The sequence below is a fragment of the Bombina bombina genome, chromosome 1 (genome assembly GCF_027579735.1).
Source record: "Bombina bombina isolate aBomBom1 chromosome 1, aBomBom1.pri, whole genome shotgun sequence".
NCBI classification, from domain to species: Eukaryota; Metazoa; Chordata; class Amphibia; order Anura; family Bombinatoridae; genus Bombina; species Bombina bombina.
In genome coordinates this window covers 1549804148-1549826219 of record NC_069499.1, presented here as the reverse complement: position 1 = coordinate 1549826219, position 22072 = coordinate 1549804148, and the positions used below count along the sequence as shown (strand labels likewise).

At 40.9% G+C, this 22072-nt stretch overlaps 1 protein-coding gene across 3 annotated transcripts in view; it reads left to right on the top strand.

The window, feature by feature from the left end:
• Positions 1-216: 216 nt before the first annotated feature.
• The window catches only part of GRB2 (growth factor receptor bound protein 2), a 157280-nt gene continuing 135424 nt past the window's right edge, over positions 217-22072 (top strand). For 2 of the 3 annotated variants that reach the window (XM_053708979.1, XM_053708967.1), the window contains exon 1: positions 11484-11567. The gene's annotated coding sequence lies outside the window, so the exon portion shown is untranslated. Of the gene's footprint in view, positions 279-11483; positions 11568-22072 lie in introns of those variants that run through there. The other variant, XM_053708973.1, reaches the window with a different exon arrangement.

The following is a 22072-nucleotide window of genomic DNA, read 5'->3' as shown; positions in this document are numbered from 1 at the left end:
GAGATGAGTGTCTTTCCAGGTAAAAAAAAAATACATCAGACATAGGAAACTGTTAGCAACTTAAAAATTCAGCATGGTTCCTCTATTACAACTTGTGACTCTCTTACTTATAAATAAGATAGGCAGTTTATGTTGAAAATCTTTTTGCAAACACAGCACTTTCACTTCCCAACTCAACAAATACGTACAGGATATCATTCAGGGTAGTAACTCCTCGCATGAGTTATATTACAGCAGATACCACAGCATCTTGAAGAAACTCCTTCACCAGACTGACAGTAAGCACCCTGATATTACAAGGCATTTTATGTTGTGTTGCTATAGAATAACATAGTTTTAAAACAAATTAACATCTTGCGATTACTTTTCAATAGCCAAACTCAACTCACCAGTTGCCTTATTTGGAAGAGCCGATCTTTGGCTTTAGTCTGCAGATACCAAGGCTAGCCACGGTTATTGTGTTTGCATAAAATGCTTTGTTTAGAAGTTATCCATTAAAACCAATTAGGTAAAAATATGTAGCAGGGTCAGCAGAATGTTCAGAGAAATAGAAAATCCAAAGTTCAGAGATCATTTACATGAAAAAGGGACAAAATAAATAATGAAAGTATATTTGAAAGTTTTTTCATTACACGCAACTAAACGTTTTATTAAAAAAATAATAATTCTATATTGTTCTGTTAAAAATACAGCATACTTCTGCCATAACTGACAGCAAGTGAGTTTGGTCTCTCTTGTACGCAAAGCCATCCAGCGTTTCAGCTTATGATTTAGGATGTGTAGATTGAATTGATGGTTCATCAGGAATGTGTAAATTCAAATTAAAGTGGTGGTAAATTCTAGCATTTCACAAAAGATTTACCATCGCTAAAAATAAAGGCGACCTTCATTCATCAGTTTAAAAAACAACAACTGATGAATGAATAGGTACCTTTATTTTGCTGTGGCTTCAGCGATAACCTTTGTGCCAACGGCCACCCACGGCACAGCTCAGTTTTTCAAGAAGGTGATGTTTCTACCTCTGAGCCAATAGCCGTGCTAGCCTACCGCATAATGCTGTTCGGCATAAAGGTACCTATTCATCAGGTTTTTTTTAAACTGTTGAATGAAGGTCTCTTTATTTTTAGTGATGGTAAATCCTAGCGTTTTTGAAACGCTAGAATTTACCATTAATTTAAAGGGACACTGTACCCACATTTTTTCTTTTGTAATTCAGAAAGAGCATGCAATTTTAAGCAACGTTCTAATTTACTCCTATTATCAATTTTTCTTCGTTCTCTTGCTATCATTATTTGAAAAAGAAGGCATCTAAGCTTTTTTTTTGTTTTAGTACTCTGGACAGCACTTTTTTATTGGTGGGTGGATTTATCCACCAATCAGCAAGGACAACCCAGGTTGTTCAACAAAAATGGGCCGGCATCTAAACTTACATTCTTGCATTTCAAATAAAGATACCAAGAGAATGAAGAAAATTTGATAATAGGAGTAAATTAGAAAGTTGCTTAAAATTTCATGCTCAATCTGAATCACGAAAGAAATTTTTTGGGTACAGTGTCCCTTTAAGCTTTTATGATTCAGATTAAGTATACTTAGTTCCTTCTCTTGACATTATACGGAGGAAGGCTTAGGAGTGTGCACATGTCTTGAGAACTACTGTATATGACAGTAGTGTCTGCAACAATGTTTGTAAGAATGCTATTCATATAGTACTCAAGATATGTGTATACTTTTGAGTCTCAGTATTCTCTCACACAAAGGAGCTAAGCTTCAACAACAGACACCAATATAAAGAGGTAAATTTGAAAACAGATGTAAAAGCAATGGTCATCAGAACCCTGTTTCCTAGCCTATACGCCAGCTGAGTTGGAGGTTGGAATCACAGCTAGCCCAACCAGGGTGATTGACAGCCCCTGCTCGTGCATGATGGTATATTGTTGCTCACTAGCTATGATGCTGGGAGGACAGGTTTGCGGGAGTTAACCTTGTCTGTCAGACGTTTGTTAAATGTGGCCCCAAGTCCAAAGAAGGCATTTTTAATTGTTCCAGAAAAACGGAGACGTAAACCTTTCTCAGGTTAATTTTTTTGTACAAACACAATGAAGAGAGACTTCAATAGCTAAACCAATGTATGTATTTATTTATTACAACATCTGCTGAAAGCAGAGAACTATGCATTTGCTGCCACCTTGGTATGCTCCTGCTTGATGTTCACGTTAAATCTGTATTCAAAAGAACCTGAAATCCACAATTTTCTTTTATGATTTGGATAGAGCATACACTTTTAAACAATTTTCCAATTTACTTCTATATCACATTTGAGGAGGAGTTTGGCCCATGATAGACATAGCTGATATGTGTTCGCAAACCTACTCTCTATGAAAATTATTTTAAAAAGACATTTGTGCTCACATGTACAAAACATACTTTAATTTACCAACACATTGGGGCCTATCTATCAAGCACCATACAGAGCTTGAGGGCCCGTGTTTCTAAAGCCCGCTGCTCCATAACCCTGTCCGTCTGCTATGTCGAGTACGATCGGGTTGATTGACACCCCCTACGGAGAGTGTATTGCTCTCCGCATTCAGCGATGTCTGTGGGACCTGATCCGCACTGTCGGATCAGGTCCGACAGACATTTTATAAATAGGCCTCATCATCACAACTAACACATGCACTAATTAAACCTATCACTTGATCCAGCCTCCCCCTCCAACTATAAACTAATCTTTCTCCTTCCCCTTGCCAATAAACTTCTTCTCTTCAAACTATTTTCTTGACCCTAACAAATTAGAATATGTAATTTTTGTCACTAGAATGGCCCTTTAAAGTCAGCTCCAAAGAAGCAATGCACTACTGAGAGCTAGGTGAACACCTCCGGTGAGCCAACAAGAGGCATATGTGTGTAACCTCTAATCACCAGCTAGCTCCCAGTAGTGCATTGCTTCTCCTCAGTTTACCTAGATATGCTTTACAACAAAGGATACAAAGAGAACAAAATGCATTTGATAATAGGAATACATTGAAAAGTCTCTTAAAATTGCTCTATTTGATCAGTGAATGTTAACATGCTTTATCAGTTAATGTTAAGCCTGGCTCCTAACTTTTTGGGTTATTCTCTATATATCTACAGTATATACAAATACAACTGCCTGGCTACTAAAAGTGTGTATTGCTACTAAATATTTCTTAATCCATTAGATCACGTAATTTTAGCACTAGCAACCCTGCAAATCTATGTGTTTAACCCCTGTAAAGTTCACTGTGCCTCCCGAGTGGTACTTTAGCCATGTGTTATAACCCTTTTACAGAAATTAAAAACATACGGCTAGATTTAGAGTTTTGTCGGTAACGACCCGCGTAGCTAACGCTGGCTTTTTTCTGGCCGCACCTTTTAAATACCTCTGGTATTGAGAGTTCACAGAATGGCTGCGTTAGGCTCCAAAAAGGGAGCGTAGAGGCATATTTACCGCCACTGCAACTCTCGATACCAGAGTAGCTTACGGACGCGGCCAGCTTCAAAAACGTGCTTGTGCACGATTCTCCCATAGAAAACAATGGGGCTGTTTGAGCTGAAAAAAACCTAACACCTGCAAAAAAGCCGCGTTCAGCTCCTTACGCAGCCCCATTGTTTCCTATGGGGAAACACTTCCTACGTCTGCACCTAACACTCTAACATGTACCCCGAGTCTAAACACCCCTAACCTTACACTTATTAACCCCTAATCTGCCGTCCCCGCTATCGCTGACCCCTGCATATTATTTTTAACCCCTAATCTGCCGCTCCGTACACCCCCGCCACCTACATTATCCCTATGTACCCCTAATCTGCTGCCCTAACATTGCCGACCCCTATATTATATTTATTAACCCCTAATCTGCCGCCCCCAACGTCGCCTACACCTAACTACACTTATTAACCCCTAATCTACCGACCGGACCTGAGCGCTACTATAATAAATGTATTAACCCCTAATCCGCCTCACTCCTGCCTTAATAACCCTATAATAAATAGTATTAACCCCTAATCTGCCCTCCCTAACATTGCCGACACCTAACTTCAAGTATTAACCCCTAATCTGCCGACAGGAGCTCACCGCTACTCTAATAAATGTATTAACCCTTAAAGCTAAGTCTAACTTTAACCCCTAAATTAAATATAATTTAAATCTAACAAAATAAATTAACTCTTATTAAATAAATTATTCCTATTTAAATCTAAATACTTACCTGTAAAATAAACCCTAATATAGCTACAATATAAATTATAATTATATTATAGCTATTTTAGGATTAATATTTATTTTACAGGTAACTTTGTATTTATTTTAACCAGGTACAATAGGTATTAAATAGTTAATAACTATTTAATAGCTAAAATAGTTAAAATAATTACAAAATTACCTGTAAAATAAATCCTAACCTAAGTTACAATTAAACCTAACACTACACTATCAATAAATTAATTAAATAAAATACCTACAATAATCTACAATTAAACCTAACACTACACTATCAATAAATTAATGAAATACAATATCTACAAATAAATACAATTAAATAAACTAACTAAAGTACAAAAAATAAAAAAGAACTAAGTTACAAAAAATAAAAAAATATTTACAAACATTAGAAAAAAATTACAACAGTTTTAAACAAATTACACCTACTCTAAGCCCCCTAATAAAATAACAAAGCCCCCCAAAATAAAAAAAATGCCCTACCCTATTCTAAATTACTAAAGTTCAAAGCTCTTTTACCTTACCAGCCCTGAACAGGGCCCTTTGCGGGGCATGCCCCAAAGAATTCAGCTCTTTTGCCTGTAAAAAAACACATACAATACCCCCCCCCAACATTACAACCCACCACCCACATACCCCTAATCTAACCCAAACCCCCCTTAAATAAACCTAACACTAAGCCAATCAGATTGAGCTCGCATTCTATTGGCTGATCGGAACAGCCAATAGAATGCGAGCTCAATCTGATTGGCTGATTGGATCAGCCAATCGGATTGAACTTGATTCTGATTGGCTGATTCCATCAGCCAATCAGAATATTCCTACCTTAATTCCGATTGGCTGATAGAATCCTATCAGCCAATCGGAATTCGAGGGACGCCATCTTGGATGACGTCATTTAAAGGAACCGTCATTCGGCGAGTAGGCGTCGGGAGAAGAGGATGTTCCGCGTCGGCTGGAAGATGATGGCTCCCGAAGAAAGAAGATTGAAGATGCCGTTGATAGAAGACTTCAGCCGGATCATGGACCTCTTCAGCTCCCGCTTGGATGAAGACTTCAGCCGGATCATGGACATCTTCAGCCCCCCGCTTGGGCTTGGATCAAGACATCGGAGGAGCTCTTCTGGATCGATCGGTGAACCTGGTATGGTGAAGATAAGGTAGGAAGATCTTCAGGGGCTTAGTGTTAGGTTTATTTAAGGGGGGTTTGGGTTAGATTAGGGGTATGTGGGTGGTGGGTTGTAATGTTGGGGGGGTATTGTATGTGTTTTTTTACAGGCAAAAGAGCTGAATTCTTTGGGGCATGCCCCGCAAAGGGCCCTGTTCAGGGCTGGTAAGGTAAAAGAGCTTTGAACTTTAGTAATTTAGAATAGGGTAGGGCATTTTTTTTATATTGGGGGGCTTTGTTATTTTATTAGGGGGCTTAGAGTAGGTGTAATTAGTTTAAAATTGTTGTAATTTTTTTCTAATGTTTGTAAATATTTTTTTATTTTTTGTAACTTAGTTCTTTTTTATTTAGTTAGTTTATTTAATTTTATTTATTTGTAGATATTGTATTTAATTAATTTATTGATAGTGTAGTGTTAGGTTTAATTGTAACTTAGGTTAGGATTTATTTTACAGGTAATTTTGTAATTATTTTAACTATTTTAGCTATTAAATAGTTCTTAACTATTTAATAGCTATTGTACCTGGTTAAAATAAATACAAAGTTACCTGTAAAATAAATATTAATCCTAAAATAGCTATAATATAATTATAATTTATATTGTAGCTATATTAGGGTTTATTTTACAGGTAAGTATTTAGATTTAAATAGGAATAATTTATTTAATAAGAGTTAATTTATTTCGTTAGAATAAAATTATATTTAACTTAGGGGGGTGTTAGGGTTACGTTTAAAATTAGCTTTAGGGGTTAAAATTTTTATTAGAGTAGCGGTGAGCTCCGATCGGCAGATTAGGGGTTAATACTTGAAGTTAGGTGTCGGCGATGTTAGGGAGGGCAGATTAGGGGTTAATACTATTTATTATAGGGTTATTGAGGCGGGAGTGAGGCGGATTAGGGGTTAATAACTTTATTATAATAGCGGTGCGGTCCGCTCGGCAGATTAGGGGTTAATAAGTGTAGGCAGGTGGAGGCGACGTTGAAGGGGGCAGGTTAGGGGTTAATAAATATAATATAGGGGTCGGCGATGTTAGGGGCAGCAGATTAGGGGTACATAAGGATAACATAAGTAGCGGCGCTTCGCGGTCGGCAGATTAGGGGTTAATTATTGTAGGTAGCTGGCGGCGACGTTGTGGGGGGCAGGTTAGGGGTTAATAAATATAATATAGGGGTCGGCGGTGTTAGGGGCAGCAGATTAGGGGTACATAAGTATAACGTAGGTGGCGGTCGGCAGATTAGGGGTTAAAAACATTTAATCGAGTGGCGGCGATGTGGGGGGGCCTCGGTTTAGGGGTACATAGGTAGTTTATGGGTGTTAGTGTACTTTAGAGCACAGTAGTTAAGAGCTTTATGAACCAGCATTAGCCTAGAAAGCTCTTAACTACTGACTTTTTTCTGCGGCTGGACTTTTGTCGTTAGAATTCTAACGCTCACTTCAGCCACGACTCTAAATACCGGAGTTAGAAAGATCCCATTGAAAAGATAGGATACGCAATTGACGTAAGGGGCGTTAGACCCTTTCCTGACTGACTCCAAATACCGGCGGTAGCCTAAAACCAGCGTTAGGAGCCTCTAACGCTGCTTTTCACGGCTACCGCCAAACTCTAAATCTAGGCCATAGGATCCAATGATCTAAAGCTTGTTGTAATATTGTAAAGCTATCCGAGTCAGGTAAGTATTTCTCAGTGCCAGTCTGCTTGTGTTAGTGCCACTCTGTATGTATCAGTGCAGGTCAGTATTTCTCAGCGCCAATCTTCATTTGTTAATTCCAGTCTACAGGGCCGATTTATATAGCTGCGATTGCAGCTGTTTCGCCGGAAACAAACTGTAAATAAAGAAGCGGCGATCTTAATATCGCTGCTCCTTAACTCGTCCACCGACTCTCAGACAGCGGACAGCAATCATCATGATCGGATACAATCGGGATGATTGATACCACCTGCTAGCGGCCAATCTGCGAATCAGACGAAATGCTTGTGCAATGATTAATGCCGACAGCGTATGCATTTATCGATGTCCGCCCGCATCTTCATAAATTGGCCCCTACATATCAGTGTAGATCAGTATTTTTTTTTCTTTAAAGTGATGCATTTGAATTGTATTAGTATCAACCATCACATAAATGAAATAGATATGACACATTTAAAACCACAGAAACAAAATACATGAAAGTGATTTACCCATTTACATTATTTACATATAAAATGCAGTTTTAGCCAAAAATGAAAAAAAAAAATGAAAAAAAAAAATCCCCTTATACATTTTTACTATGGTCCTCATTGGTTTCATGAGTCAACGCTTTTTTAATTTAAAAATAAAAAAAAAAGAAGAAATGTTTTATTTCTGCCCAATAATTCTTAGTGCAATTGAAAGGTTCAATTAATGTTAAAGGGACATTTTAGTACACTTTAATTTAGTCCAGTCTAACCTGTCAAAGTCTTTTTCAGCATAGATCAGTATTTCTTAGTGCCAATCTCCATTTGTTAGTTCAAGTCCACATGTCAGTGTAGATCAGTATTTCTTAGTGTCAGTCTGCTTGTGTTTGTGCCAGTCTACATGTCAGTGTAGGTCAGTATTTCTCAGTGTCAGTCTACATCTGTCAGTGTAGGTCAGTATTTCTCTGTACCAGTCTACATCTGTCAGTGTGGGTCAGTATTTCTCAGTGCCAGTCTGCATGTGTTACTGCCAGTCTACATATGTCAGTATTTATCTGTGCCAGTCTGAATGTGTTACTGCCAGTCTACATATGTCAGTATTTATCTGTGCCAGTCTGCATGTGCTACTGCCAGTCTACATATGTCAGTGTAGGTCAGTATTTCTCTGTGCCAGTCTGCACATGCTACTCCCAGTCTACGTATGTCAGTATTTATCTGTGCCAGTCTGCATGTGTTACTGACAGTCTACATGTTAGTGTAGGTCAGTATTTCTCACTGCCAGTCTACATATGTCAGTATTTATCTGTGCCAGTCTGCATGTGTTACTGCCAGTCTATATGTCAGTGTAGGTCAGTGTTTCTCAGTGTCAGTCTACATCTGTCAGTGTAGGTCAGTGTTTCTCAGTGTCAGTCTACATCTGTCAGTGTAGGTCAGTATTTCTCCGTACCAGTCTACATCTGTCAGTGTGGGTCAGTATTTCTCAGTGCCAGTCTGCATGTATTACTGCCAGTCTACATATGTCAGTGTAGGTCAGTAATTCTCTGTGCCAGTCTGTACGTGTTACTGCCAGTCTGTATATGTCAATGTAGGTCAGTATTTCTCTGTGCCAGTCTGCACATGCTACTCCCAGTCTACATGTCAGTATTTCTCTGTGCCAGTCTGCATGTGTTACTGCCAGTCTACATGTGTTAGTTTAGGTCAGTATTTCTTTGTGCCAGTCTGTCTGTGTTACTGCCAGTCTATATGTCAGTGTTTCTCTGTGCCAGTCTGCATGTGTTACTGCCAGTCTTCATTTGTCATTGTAGTTCAGTAATGTGCCAGTCTGCATGTGTTACTGGCAGTCTACATATGTGGGTGTAGGTCAGTATTTCTCAGTGCCAGTCTACATTATTATTATTTTATTAGTATACTTTCTTTATAAAGTGCCAACAAATTCTGCAGCGCTGTCCATGGGTACAGAAGGTAAAAGTACAATGATGATACAATATTTTAAAGAGACAAAACAAAATGTATCAAACAAATAAAAGAGGAATTGAGAGCCCTATTCCCGTGGGAACTTACAATCTAGAAGGGCAGGAGGTTGAGAAACAGGAGGTAAGGACTGCATGTGTCAGTGTAGGTCAGTATTTCTCAGTGCCAGTCTGCATGTATTACTGCCAGTCTACATGTTAGTGTAGGTATTTCCTTGTTCCAGTCTGCATGTGTTACTGCCAGTCTGTATATGTCAGTGTAGGTCAGTATTTCTTTGTGCTTGTCTGCACGTGCTACTCCTAGTCTACATATGTCAGTATTTCTTTGTGCCAGTCTGCATGTATTACTGCCAGTCTACATGTTAGTGTAGGTATTTCTTTGTTCCAGTCTGCATGTGTTACTGACAGTCTACATATGTCAGTGTAGGTTAGTAATTCTCTGTGCCAGTCTGTACATGTTACTGCCAGTCTGTATATGTCAGTGTAGGTCAGTATTTCTTTGTGCTTGTCTGCACGAGCTACTCCCAGTCTACATATGTCAGTATTTCTTTGTGCAGTCTGCATGCGTTACTGCCAGTCTACATGTGTCAGTGTAGGTCAGTATTTCTTTGTGCCAGTCCGCATGTGTTACTGCCAGTCTATATGTCAGTGTTTCTCTGTGCAAGTCTTCATATTTTACTGCCAGTCTTCATTTGTCATTGTAGTTCAGTAATTGTTGGTGCCAGTCTGCTCGTTACTGCCAGTCTACATATGTCAGTGTAGGTCAGTATTTCTCATTGCCAGTCTACATTATTATTGTTATTATTATTATTATACTTTATTTATAAAGCGCCAACAAACTCTGCAGCGCTGTCCATGGGTACAGAAGGTAAAAGTACAATGATGATACAATATTTTTAAGAGACAAAACAAAATGTATCAAAAAATAAAAGATGAATTGAGAGCCCTATTCCCGTGGGAATTTACAATCTAGAAGGGTTTGAGGTTGAGAAACAGGAGGTGAGGACTGCATGTGTCAGTGTAGGTCAGTATTTCTCAGTGCCAGTCTGCATGTGTGCCTTTTTATATGTTCAGTGTCAGTCTGCATGTGTTGCTGCTAGTTTACATATGTAATTGTAGGTCAGTATTTCTCAGTGCCAGTCTGCATGTGTGCCTTTTTATATGTTCAGTGCCAGTCTGCATGTGATGCTGCTAGTTTACATATGTCACTGTAGGTCGGCATTTCTCAGTGCTAGTCTACATATCAGTGTAGGTCAGTATTTCTTAGTGCCAATGTATATTTGTCAGTGTAGGTCAGTATTTCTCAGTGCCAGTGTACATTTGTCAGTGTAGGTCAGTGCTTTTCAGTGCCAGTCTACATATGTCAGTGTAGGTCAGTATTTCTCAGCGCCAATGTACATTTGTCAGTGTAGGTCAGTGCTTTTCAGTGCCAGTCTACATATGTCAGTGTAGGTCAGTATTTCTTAGTGCCAGTCTATATGTTCAGTGTCAGTCTGCTTTTGTTAGTTCCAGTCTACATATGTCAGTGTAGGTCAGTATTTCTTAGTGACAGCCTGCATGTGTTACTGCCAGTCTATATGTTTAGTGCCAGTCTGCTTTTGTTAGTTCCAGTCTACATGTGTCAATGTAGGTCAGTATTTCGTAGTGCCAGTCTATATGTTCAGTACCAGTCTTCTTTAGTTAGTGCCAGTCTACATAAGTCAGTGTAGGTCAGTATTTCTTAGTGCCAGCCTGCATATGTTACTGCCAGTCTATATGTTCAGTGTCAGTGTACATGTGTCAGTGTAGGTGAGTATCTCCTAGTGCCAGTCTGCATGTCTGCCAGTCTATATATGTCAGTGTAGGTGTGTATTTCTTAGTACCAGTCTTCATGTATAAGTGCCAGTCTATATGTTCAGTGCCAGTCTGCTTTTGTTAGTCCCAGTCTACATATGTCAGTGTAGGTCGTATTTCTTAGCGCCAGTCTGCATGTCTATATGTCCAGTGCCAGTCTGCATGTGTTTACTGCCAGTCTATATGGTCAGTGCCAGTCTACATATGTTAGTGTATTTCCCAGTGCCAGTCTACATGTGTTACTGCCTTATATGTTCAGTGCATGGGCCAGTATTCTTTTGTTAGTGCCAGTGAGTCTACATGTGTCAGTGTAGTTGATTATTTTCTCAGTGCCAGTCAGGAGTTGCTTGTAAAGGGAAGCTTAGTGAACTTGCTCTCATTGTCAGTTTGCCTGTCATTTGGCCTCAGGGTGTGCCTCTGTGTTATTATCATTTATCAGTCTCTCTGTTGTCAAGCTCACTGGCTGCAAACGTCATCATCACACCGCCAGTCAGTAAAATGGGTACTTCCTTCCCTAAGCGCCATTTGCCCATAAACAAAATGACGCCAAACGTCATGTTCCGCCCTATGCAAGTGACAAGCCACGCTACGTGTGATGCGTTGGGAAATCTCACGTTGTCTTGGAAGTCTCGCGGTAGGTTCGGCCCCGGGGCGGAGCGGAAGCAACCAAAGGGAGAGAGGAGAGGCGGCTTTGCGGAATACGGTAATATGGGGAGCTGGTGGAGGGGCTAAAGGGAGTAGCAGTAAATAGAGTGCGCTCTGAGAGAGGGTTTTATAGACATTTAAAATATAACTTAGAAGTGGAGAGAGCGGTGCAATAAGGTAGAGAGTAGCTGGACACCAAATGGGTAAGGTAGAGAGTAGTTGAAGCAAGAATGACACCAAAAGACTAGTGGATATATGGGGAAGATAGATTCATTATTATTATTTATTTATAAAATATTTTACCAGGAAGGATATATTGAGATTTATCTCGTTTTCAAGTATGTCCTGGATCCACAAAACATTGCATTGATACAATAGGCTACAATAAAATACATTAGTACATTCGAAGAGTGACTGATGAAGAATTGGGGAATAGAGTAAGATTGGGTAATAAACAGTGAGACTTTCGTGGTAATGAAAAAGAGAAGAGGGAAGAAGTATATGTCTAATGAGGAAATAATGGTGAAGAGGTAGAGACTGGTGGAGAAATAAAAAATGGGGAAGATAGACTGGATGAGACATTAGGGAAATATAGAAATTGTGAAGCAATGGGAAAGAAAGACTGGTGGATAATAGCGAAGAGAGGAGAGAAACTAGCTGGGTAATGAGTAAGATAGAGAGATTGGGGAGAAACATGAGTAAGAGAGAGAGATTGGAGAGAAATATGAGTAAGAGAGAGAGATTGGAGAGAAATATGAGTAAGAGAGAGAGATTGGAGAGAAATATGAGTAAGAGAGAGAGATTGGAGAGAAATATGAGTAAGAGAGAGAGATTGGAGAGAAATATGAGTAAGAGAGAGAGATTGGAGAGAAATATGAGTAAGAGAGAGAGATTGGAGAGAAATATGAGTAAGAGAGAGAGATTGGAGAGAAATATGAGTAAGAGAGAGAGATTGGAGAGAAATATGAGTAAGAGAGAGAGATTGGAGAGAAACATGAGTAAGAGAGAGAGATTGGAGAGAAATATGAGTAAGAGAGAGAGATTGGAGAGAAACATGAGTAAGATAGAGAGATTGGAGAGAAATATGAGTAAGAGAGAGAGATTGGAGAGAAATATGAGTAAGAGAGAGAGAGATTGGAGAGAAATATGAGTAAGATAGAGAGATTGGAGAGAAATAAGAGTAAGATAGAGAGATTGGAGAGAAATAAGAGTAAGATAGAGAGATTGGAGAGAAATAAGAGTAAGATAGAGAGATTGGAGAGAAATATGAGTAAGATAGAGAGATTGGAGAGAAATATGAGTAAGATAGAGAGATTGGAGAGAAATATGAGTAAGATAGAGAGATTGGAGAGAAATATGAGTAAAATAGAGAGATTGGAGAGAAATATGAGTAAGATAGAGAGATTGGAGAGAAATATGAGTAAGATAGAGCGATTGGGGAGAAATATGAGTAAGAGAGAGAGATTGGGGAGAAACATGAGTAAGAGAGAGAGATTGGAGAGAAATATGAGTAAGAGAGAGAGATTGGGGAGAAACATGAGTAATAGAGAGAGATTGGGGAGAAACATGAGTAAGAGAGAGAGATTGGAGAGAAATATGAGTAAGAGAGAGAGATTGGAGAGAAATATGAGTAAGAGAGAGAGATTGGAGAGAAACATGAGTAAGATAGAGAGATTGGAGAGAAATATGAGTAAGAGAGAGAGACTGGGGAGAAACATGAGTAAGATAGAGATATTGGGGAGAAACATGAGTAAGATAGAGAGATTGGAGAGAAATATGAGTAAGATAGAGAGATTGGAGAGAAATATGAGTAAGATAGAGAGATTGGAGAGAAATATGAGTGAGAGAGAGATTGGGGAGAAACATGAGTAAGAGAGAGAGAGATTGGGGAGAAACATGAGTAAGAGAGAGAGAGATTGGGGAGAAACATGAGTAAGAGAGAGAGAGATTGGGGAGAAACATGAGTAAGAGAGAGAGAGATTGGGGAGAAACATGAGTAAGAGAGAGAGAGATATTGGGGAGAAACATGAGTAAGAGAGAGAGAGAGATTGGGGAGAAACATGAGTAAGAGAGAGAGAGAGATTGGGGAGAAACATGAGTAAGAGAGAGAGAGATTGGGGAGAAACATGAGTAAGAGAGAGAGAGATTGGGGAGAAACATGAGTAAGAGAGAGAGAGATTGGGGAGAAACATGAGTAAGAGAGAGAGAGATTGGGGAGAAACATGAGTAAGAGAGAGAGAGATTGGGGAGAAACATGAGTAAGAGAGAGAGAGATTGGGGAGAAACATGAGTAAGAGAGAGAGAGAGAGATTGGGGAGAAACATGAGTAAGAGAGAGAGAGAGAGATTGGGGAGAAACACGAGTAAGAGAGAGAGAGAGAGATTGGGGAGAAACATGAGTAAGAGAGAGAGAGAGAGATTGGGGAGAAACATGAGTAAGAGAGAGAGAGATTGGGGAGAAACATGAGTAAGAGAGAGAGAGATTGGGGAGAAACATGAGTAAGAGAGAGAGATTGGAGAGAAACGTGGGCAAGAGAGAGATTGGGGAGAAACGTGGGCAAGAGAGAGAGAGAGAGAATGGGGGAAGAAATGAGGGTAAATGAGGGACAATCATGGGTAAAAATGAAAACAAGTGAGTGAGAATGGGGGGAACAAATAAAGATGAGGAAGAGATTAGAGCAGAGTGAGAAAATGGGGTAATGTGATTTTGGGGAGAGATGGGGACAAAGTGAGCTATTGGGGATAAATGTGGATAAAAGAGACTTGAGGAGTGGGTGGAGAGAGAAATGGAAAGATTTGATATGGGGGGGAAGACTAGAGAGACTGTAGAGATAACTGACGTCTTTGATACAAAGAGAATAACCAGATTCAGTGTCAGGATAAAAATGCCTTTGTACAAATTAAGCCAGGTTGGCAACCAGAGAATGGGGCAAGAGGGAAATGGAAACTAGCTGCATAATGCTGGTACAATGAGTCTGGACTGGGAGGCAGATTGTATGGGAAATGCTAATAGGTTTAGGGATGTGGAGGAGACACTAAGATAATTTTTGGGTGGGAGCAGAAATAAAATTGTCTAGATATCAGTGCTGCAGTCCACCTCCCCAGATAATTAAAATATTGATCTTTAGTGAATCTCAGACTCTAGGAAAACAAATATTAAGCACTTGGCCATCAGAGAGGGCTGCAGCACATTGCACACAGTGATGCATTTTAGTCCTCTCTGGCAGTAAAGGGGTTAATTAATAGATGCAAACCAAAGATGAATGTTTTCAATATAATTTACATTTTCTGAGCTGACACACGTCAGTCTGAATAATTTGGATTCCTAGGGTCTGTGCTGGATAAGGATTGCTTGAAACTCTACACTACTGATTGTATGGCAGCTGAGAAGGCTATTGGATAACATCAGGGGCCACAGCTCCCAAAATTTCCTTCCAACTTTTTATATCATTCACACGTATCTGCTCATGGCTTCAGAACCTTTTAAGCATTTTGTGGATGGCTCCTACTTTTAATACAACTTGACAGCCCCTTACTAATTATAACTTTTATTTTGTGGGGGCATTTTTAAAGTATTTTGGACTTTTAGGTTGATAGTGTTATCCAGATGTAAATGTGTCTGCAGTGTGACGTGTGATCGCAGTCAATAGTAATAATGTGCATAGATTTTTGAATATATAATATTACATATATAAATGAGACCTCAGTTTTTATAGATACATTCTCCATTGTGTTTGAATGTCTTTAAAGAGCCATTGTACTGTAACATTTTCTTCCCTTGAATGTGTTCCCAATGATCCATATTACTAGCTGCTGTGTGTTACAATTATTATTAGTAATTACAAATGTTATCTTTATTTTTGGTTTGAAATAGTTGCTTTTGCCAGTTGAAGCCACCTCCTATATTGAACACTGTTCTGGAGATATTGAACTCTAAATACAATCAACTTCTATCTGGTGGCACATTACATTCTAATACATAATATCTCACATAGAAAAGAACACTATGATATATATATATATATATATATATATATATATATATATATATATATGTTACAAACTGCTGTTTGTAACTGGCCCTTTAAATGGAAAATTGCCCTGCTTCCCTGGATTTTGGAGAAGCCTATTTGCCAGCCTCCTTCCTCATGACTATGGCCCCTGGAAGATTGTGCCCCTGAGAGTATATTGACTTTTGTTGGGTGTGTGTGGCCCTTTGGGAAACGTCTGGGGACATATTGTGACTCTGGTGAACAATGCCCCCTTTAAGACTATGTCCCCAGACCTGTGAAATGACTTGTCCCTGGCTTTCTCCCACTTGAAATGTTACGGTTACCCTTAGTCTCGCTGAGAGATGGACCGCTTAGTAGCCTGGATCCCTATTGCTAAAGAGGGGAGAAGCTGCTTTCCATAGTATTCTATATGAGTCTCGCAAATATAGAATAATCTCCCTTAGCTGCAGTACAGCTAGGATACCCTTCTGCCCACAAAAACGAGTCAACGCTGCGATTGAGGGTCAAACAAGAACTCAGGACTGGGATGCCCAGCCTGCTTTTTATTAAGGTTACATGCACACAGGGCACTCCCAGGGGGAGAGGGGGGGAAGCACAAAATCCCCCATCACACATTTAGATAGAGAGCACTGTCCTTTGACAGGCCACAATAGGATTACAGTACTTAAGATAACAAGTTTACAAGTTCATCTTATCAATTAGCAGTCTGGCTCCAGAGGTGATTAGACAATAGTTTCTAAAAGCTGAAAAAAAAGAGTTAACTCTTTATGAAATGAAACTTGTTACGGTTTTCTTGGAGCCCTTCTTAGGCGCTGGCTTGCTGGTTCAGGCATTGCTGCTGGGAAATAAGCTCTTCACAACAAAATAACTAATGCTTCTGTAACATTGCTCCCTTTCTGTGGAACACTCTGGCAGACACGGTCTGACCCCTTTTCGGGGCAGACTAAGGCTGTCCAGACCGCTGGTTATGCGGGGCTGAGGTCGGTTTGTCTGGACAACCCGTCGGCGTTGCCATTCTGTTTCCCAGGTCTGTAAGTAATGGTGAAATTGAAGGTTTGCAACGATAAGCTCCAACGTAATAGCCTGCCGTTATCTCCAGAGACCCGGTTCAGCCACACCAACGGGTTATGGTCGGTGACCAGAGTGAACTCCTGACCATATAAATAGGGAGTCAATTTCTTTAATGCCCACACCAAAGCCAAACACTCCTTTTCGACCGCTGCATAGCTGACTTCGCGGGGCAGGAGCTTCCGGCTGATGTAGGCAACTGGATGCTCCCCTCCATCTTCGCCTACTTGGCTGAGGACGGCTCCCAGCCCGAACATGGAAGCATCTGTGTCTCCCGCACTGGTGAAAGCTCTCGCTCCGTCCGGGCTTGGGCCCGTGTAGTCACTGGGTCCGCCTCGTTGTTGCATACTGGAGCATAGGCAGAAGTCATGGGGCCCAAATCGTTGCCCAGTAGTACTTCGGCAGGTAAATTATCCATTAGGCCCACGTTCACAGCCCCCTTTCCCGCTCCCCAATCAAGATGCACTTTAGCTGTTGGAATTTTGTACACATCCCCCCCCCGCCACTCTAACGGCCACCGTCTGTCCGGATCGCTTGTGCTCTGGCACCAAATGACTCTGTACCAGCGTGATAGTAGCCCCTGTGTCTCGCAATCCCTCGGTAGATCGCCCCTCGAGCCATACCCTCTGCCGATGGTGCTGGCGGTTATCTGAGGCAGCATATACAGGGTCTGCCTCGTGAAGCGGCCCCTATCTCCCCTTTTGGAGGGAGACTAACCAGGCACCTGACCTTCTGTCGGTCAGTGCCTAAGTTAGTCTCGCAACCCACCCACAAATAAACACTAGCAGCAAAGCAGCCCCCCCACAACAAGTAGCACTGGCCTGTAAGTTCCAGGTTATAGGATGAAAGTGTAGCATCCTCTGCCTTCCTGGCGCAGCTGGGCAAATAGCTGATGGTACTTGGGGGGCAGAGGCCAGCGGCACTCTGCCCTGGTGCCAGCGCTTCTGCTGGGGTGAGGGGTTTGTAGGCCAGTCCTGTAACAAGGACAAGGTCTGTAGGGCAGAGGCCAGCAGTGCTCTGTCCTGATGCCAGCTCTTCTGCTGGGGGAATTGGGGCATAGTCCTGCCCGGTGGCAAAGGGAACGTGGGGGTCAGTGGGGGTTAACATCTCCACTGTTAACCCTGGGCCCAAGTTAGGAGTTAGCTGGGGAGGGGGAGATTGGCTTACCTCCTCCTCCTGATACTCCGGTGGGCCGTTGGGAAGGGAGGTCGATGCTCTCCGCTTCCTGTGGAACATGCTGCGGCTGGGGAGAGAGACCGGTTGTCTCCTCTCCCTGGAAGGCACACTCCGGCTGGGGAGGGAGGTCGATGCTCTCCCCTCCCTGTAGCTGGGTCTGTCGCTGGGGATCTGGGCCGCCTGCCCAGCATCCCTGTAGGGCCGGTAGAGAGACTGCGGTCCCATCTCCACCTGCCTGCTGGGGGTCCTCCCAGGACCAGTCTATGAGGCCTGCTGCCTCTGGTATCTCTGGCTGGGGAAGGGGACTGGTTGTCTCTTCCCTCTGCACGGTATACTGCCGCTGGGGAGGGAGGTCGCTGCTCTCCTCTCCCTGTAACTCTGGCTGCCGCTGGGAAGGGAGGTCGTTGCTCTCCGCTCCCTGTGACTCACTTTCTCGCTGGAGACCAGGTGTCCAGACCCTCAAACTCCACAGTTGGCGCTCAAAGGCTCGTGCCGCTTTGTTCTCCGTATCCAATTCCCGGATGATGCGACTGACTACCTCCTGTGCAGGGTCTGGACCATATAGGACTAGCCGCCTCTTTACCTCTGGAACGAAATCCGCGCCCTCATAGCGACGGATCAGGTTGAGGTGCTCTTCACAGGGTTCTGAATAGTGTCTTGTCAGCTCCATGCTGCTGTAGGTAGGGACGCTGCGCAGTGGCTAGCGTTGCCCTCAATTACTCTCCTACGATACCAGTGCTGTTGTGGTGCTGCTCCTTGCGCTAGGACGCCAATCCCACCGCTGCCGCCAAATGTTACGGTTACCCTTAGTCTCGCTGAGAGATGGACCGCTTAGTAGCCTGGATCCCTATTGCTAAAGAGGGGAGAAGCTGCTTTCCATAGTATTCTATATGAGTCTCGCAAATATAGAATAATCTCCCTTAGCTGCAGTACAGCTAGGATACCCTTCTGCCCACAAAAACGAGTCAACGCTGCGATTGAGGGTCAAACAAGAACTCAGGACTGGGATGCCCAGCCTGCTTTTTATTAAGGTTACATGCACACAGGGCACTCCCAGGGGGAGAGGGGGGGAAGCACAAAATCCCCCATCACACATTTAGATAGAGAGCACTGTCCTTTGACAGGCCACAATAGGATTACAGTACTTAAGATAACAAGTTTACAAGTTCATCTTATCAATTAGCAGTCTGGCTCCAGAGGTGATTAGACAATAGTTTCTAAAAGCTGAAAAAAAAGAGTTAACTCTTTATGAAATGAAACTTGTTACGGTTTTCTTGGAGCCCTTCTTAGGCGCTGGCTTGCTGGTTCAGGCATTGCTGCTGGGAAATAAGCTCTTCACAACAAAATAACTAATGCTTCTGTAGCCTGGATCCCTATTGCTAAAGAGGGGAGAAGCTGCTTTCCATAGTATTCTATATGAGTCTCGCAAATATAGAATAATCTCCCTTAGCTGCAGTACAGCTAGGATACCCTTCTGCCCACAAAAACGAGTCAACGCTGCGATTGAGGGTCAAACAAGAACTCAGGACTGGGATGCCCAGCCTGCTTTTTATTAAGGTTACATGCACACAGGGCACTCCCAGGGGGAGAGGGGGGGAAGCACAAAATCCCCCATCACACATTTAGATAGAGAGCACTGTCCTTTGACAGGCCACAATAGGATTACAGTACTTAAGATAACAAGTTTACAAGTTCATCTTATCAATTAGCAGTCTGGCTCCAGAGGTGATTAGACAATAGTTTCTAAAAGCTGAAAAAAAAGAGTTAACTCTTTATGAAATGAAACTTGTTACGGTTTTCTTGGAGCCCTTCTTAGGCGCTGGCTTGCTGGTTCAAGCATTGCTGCTGGGAAATAAGCTCTTCACAACAAAATAACTAATGCTTCTGTAACAATATATATATATTATAATAGTATTAATGGACCATTATAGTGATAAAATGACATCCCCTATCACTATTGACGCTGTGCGTTACTGGTCTGCACTCTGCGGGTTAGGAACTCACTCGCTAATAAGCCAGACTCCTGTAATTCTATTTAAAGGAGCATTGTAATGCCGAAATGACATAATCATTGGTTAAAGCATGTTATTTTTGCACCACTCCCAGTGGAATTCTATATGTTTAAGCCCTTTGCAGGGGGATAAAGGCTTGTTCAGGAGCCATAAAGAACTGCTGGTCCCCGGCAGGAAACAACTGGTGACCCATTCGGCAGTGGCGGTTGCGTGGCCCTGCCAATCACTGGCTGCACTGTATACTGTTCCCAGACCCCTTTACAGTGGATAGTGCATACAATGATGTGCTTTAAATTAAAACCTATCATGTTACTATTGCAGAGATATTCCCAGCAACCTTAAAAAAAGGTGTTTTTTTTATTTGTTTTGTTTTTCTCTTCTCAGTACAGAAAAATCTTTTTTTTTCCACTAAAATAAAAACCAAATTCATATGCCCCTAAATTAGAGTCCCTGTCAATGGTTGCCTAAAAAGTGCTTGATTTATACAACATATTTCTCTGGGAAACCGTGCACTTTTAGATCTGGCCCATATATTTGTTTATTTACATATTTTTACACTTTGTATTCATATATTTCCTACCTTTTTTATAATGTTTTAATTGCTCCGTTTTATATGGTTTGATATTATTTTATTGTTGCTGTTAACTTGTGTAGGTAAACGTTTTGCTTGTTGTATTGCTTTCTCTGTGTTTAAAATTTCAACAACACAATAAAAAACAAAATAGTAACACATTTTAAATTGCACTTATTTTGCAAAAAAGAAGAAAAGTCCCTTTATTAATTGCAAGCCTTTAAAATGTCATCATGTTGGAAAAAAAAGAAACTGACCCATTTCTGTTATGAGTCATTGGCGATTTTACAGGGAGGGCTTGATAAATCCCAGGAATCCACTTCTACTTGAATTTTGCTTCTGGCATCTATTTTATTCCACCAATATCTATATATGAAACTCCTAAATATTCTTGCTAGCTCTTAAATTTTGAATAAAATTGTAGCCCTTGTTTGCGGTTTTTAACTCAACTATTATTTGATTTGCTGTTGTGAATAAGATAAGTTTCAATGCCGGGCTTATGTCACTGGCAACATTTTACATTTTATTGTGGTAACACTTCAACAAATCCCCAAATCCAGAATTCCAAAATCCAAACTTTTCAATTTATTATTATTTTTTTTTAATATTATCAGAAATGACTATTTTCTCTGCCTCTTACAGTATTCTCTGCATGTGTCTTTGTGTTCTAAAATGCAAATAATAGTCTATATTTATTTAAAACAAATATTACCTTTTTGATTACAGTACAGTACTATCTATAGTATTTGAGGATACGGTTTACAAAAGTATTACAAATGATATAAAGCTACCTTTATCTTAAATGTACAACCTGTACTATGACATGTAAATATTGGCTGAATGATGTGATATTGTGGTTTTACATTCGTTTCCATCCCCTTTCCAAACTATCCTATTTTAAAGATGCAAATATTCCAAAATCCAAACCTTTTCCGGTCAGAAGCAGTTTGTATAAAGGGTTTTCTACCTGTAGTAGAAATCTGATTTGTGCTGAATTGTTAGCAACTTAGGAGGCAGCGTTTTCCTAGTAAATGTACCTTAGATTCTCCAAATTCAGAATAAAGAAACCAACTTGCTTTTTGTGGCCAGATTAAATGGGGCACTTATTACACTGTTGGCAATTTTACTTGCTACTAAGTTACAAGGTATAAAAATGTATCATCAGATCTTTTTAACATCTGCTTTGCTGGAGTGTTTTTGTGTTTCTACCATTGTATGTAGCATCTCACGTATTTCTTCATACTTTTCTGATTTATGGAAAAATTCTGATTTAATTTCTGCTTAATGGTTACTTTTCATGTTGTGACATATCTGTGGGTAAAATAAATGCACTACTAGTGTTTTGCTGCTGTTTGGTTTACCAACTGACAGTGCCTACACTGTGACATGAAACAAAGCACAGTCTTCATTTTGTACGAGTACACTGTGTGAGTGAGTGAGTGAGTGAGTGTGTGAGTGAGTGTGTGAGTGAGTGTGTGTGTGTGTGTGTGTGTGAGTGTGTGTGTGTGTGTGATTGAGTGTGAGTGTGTGTGTGTGTGGGGGGTGTTACTATATTCAATGATTTTGTGCACTAGTCTGAGATCTTCATGTTTGTTAAAAAATAACTGGAGCCAGGAGTAGAAATGGTAAATATCTGGTGAGGCAATGAATTTTGTTCTCCCTGAGTGATCCATATTACTAAGTTTCCCATAAAATGCTGGTTGTTCATCTGGCTGTAGCACCAC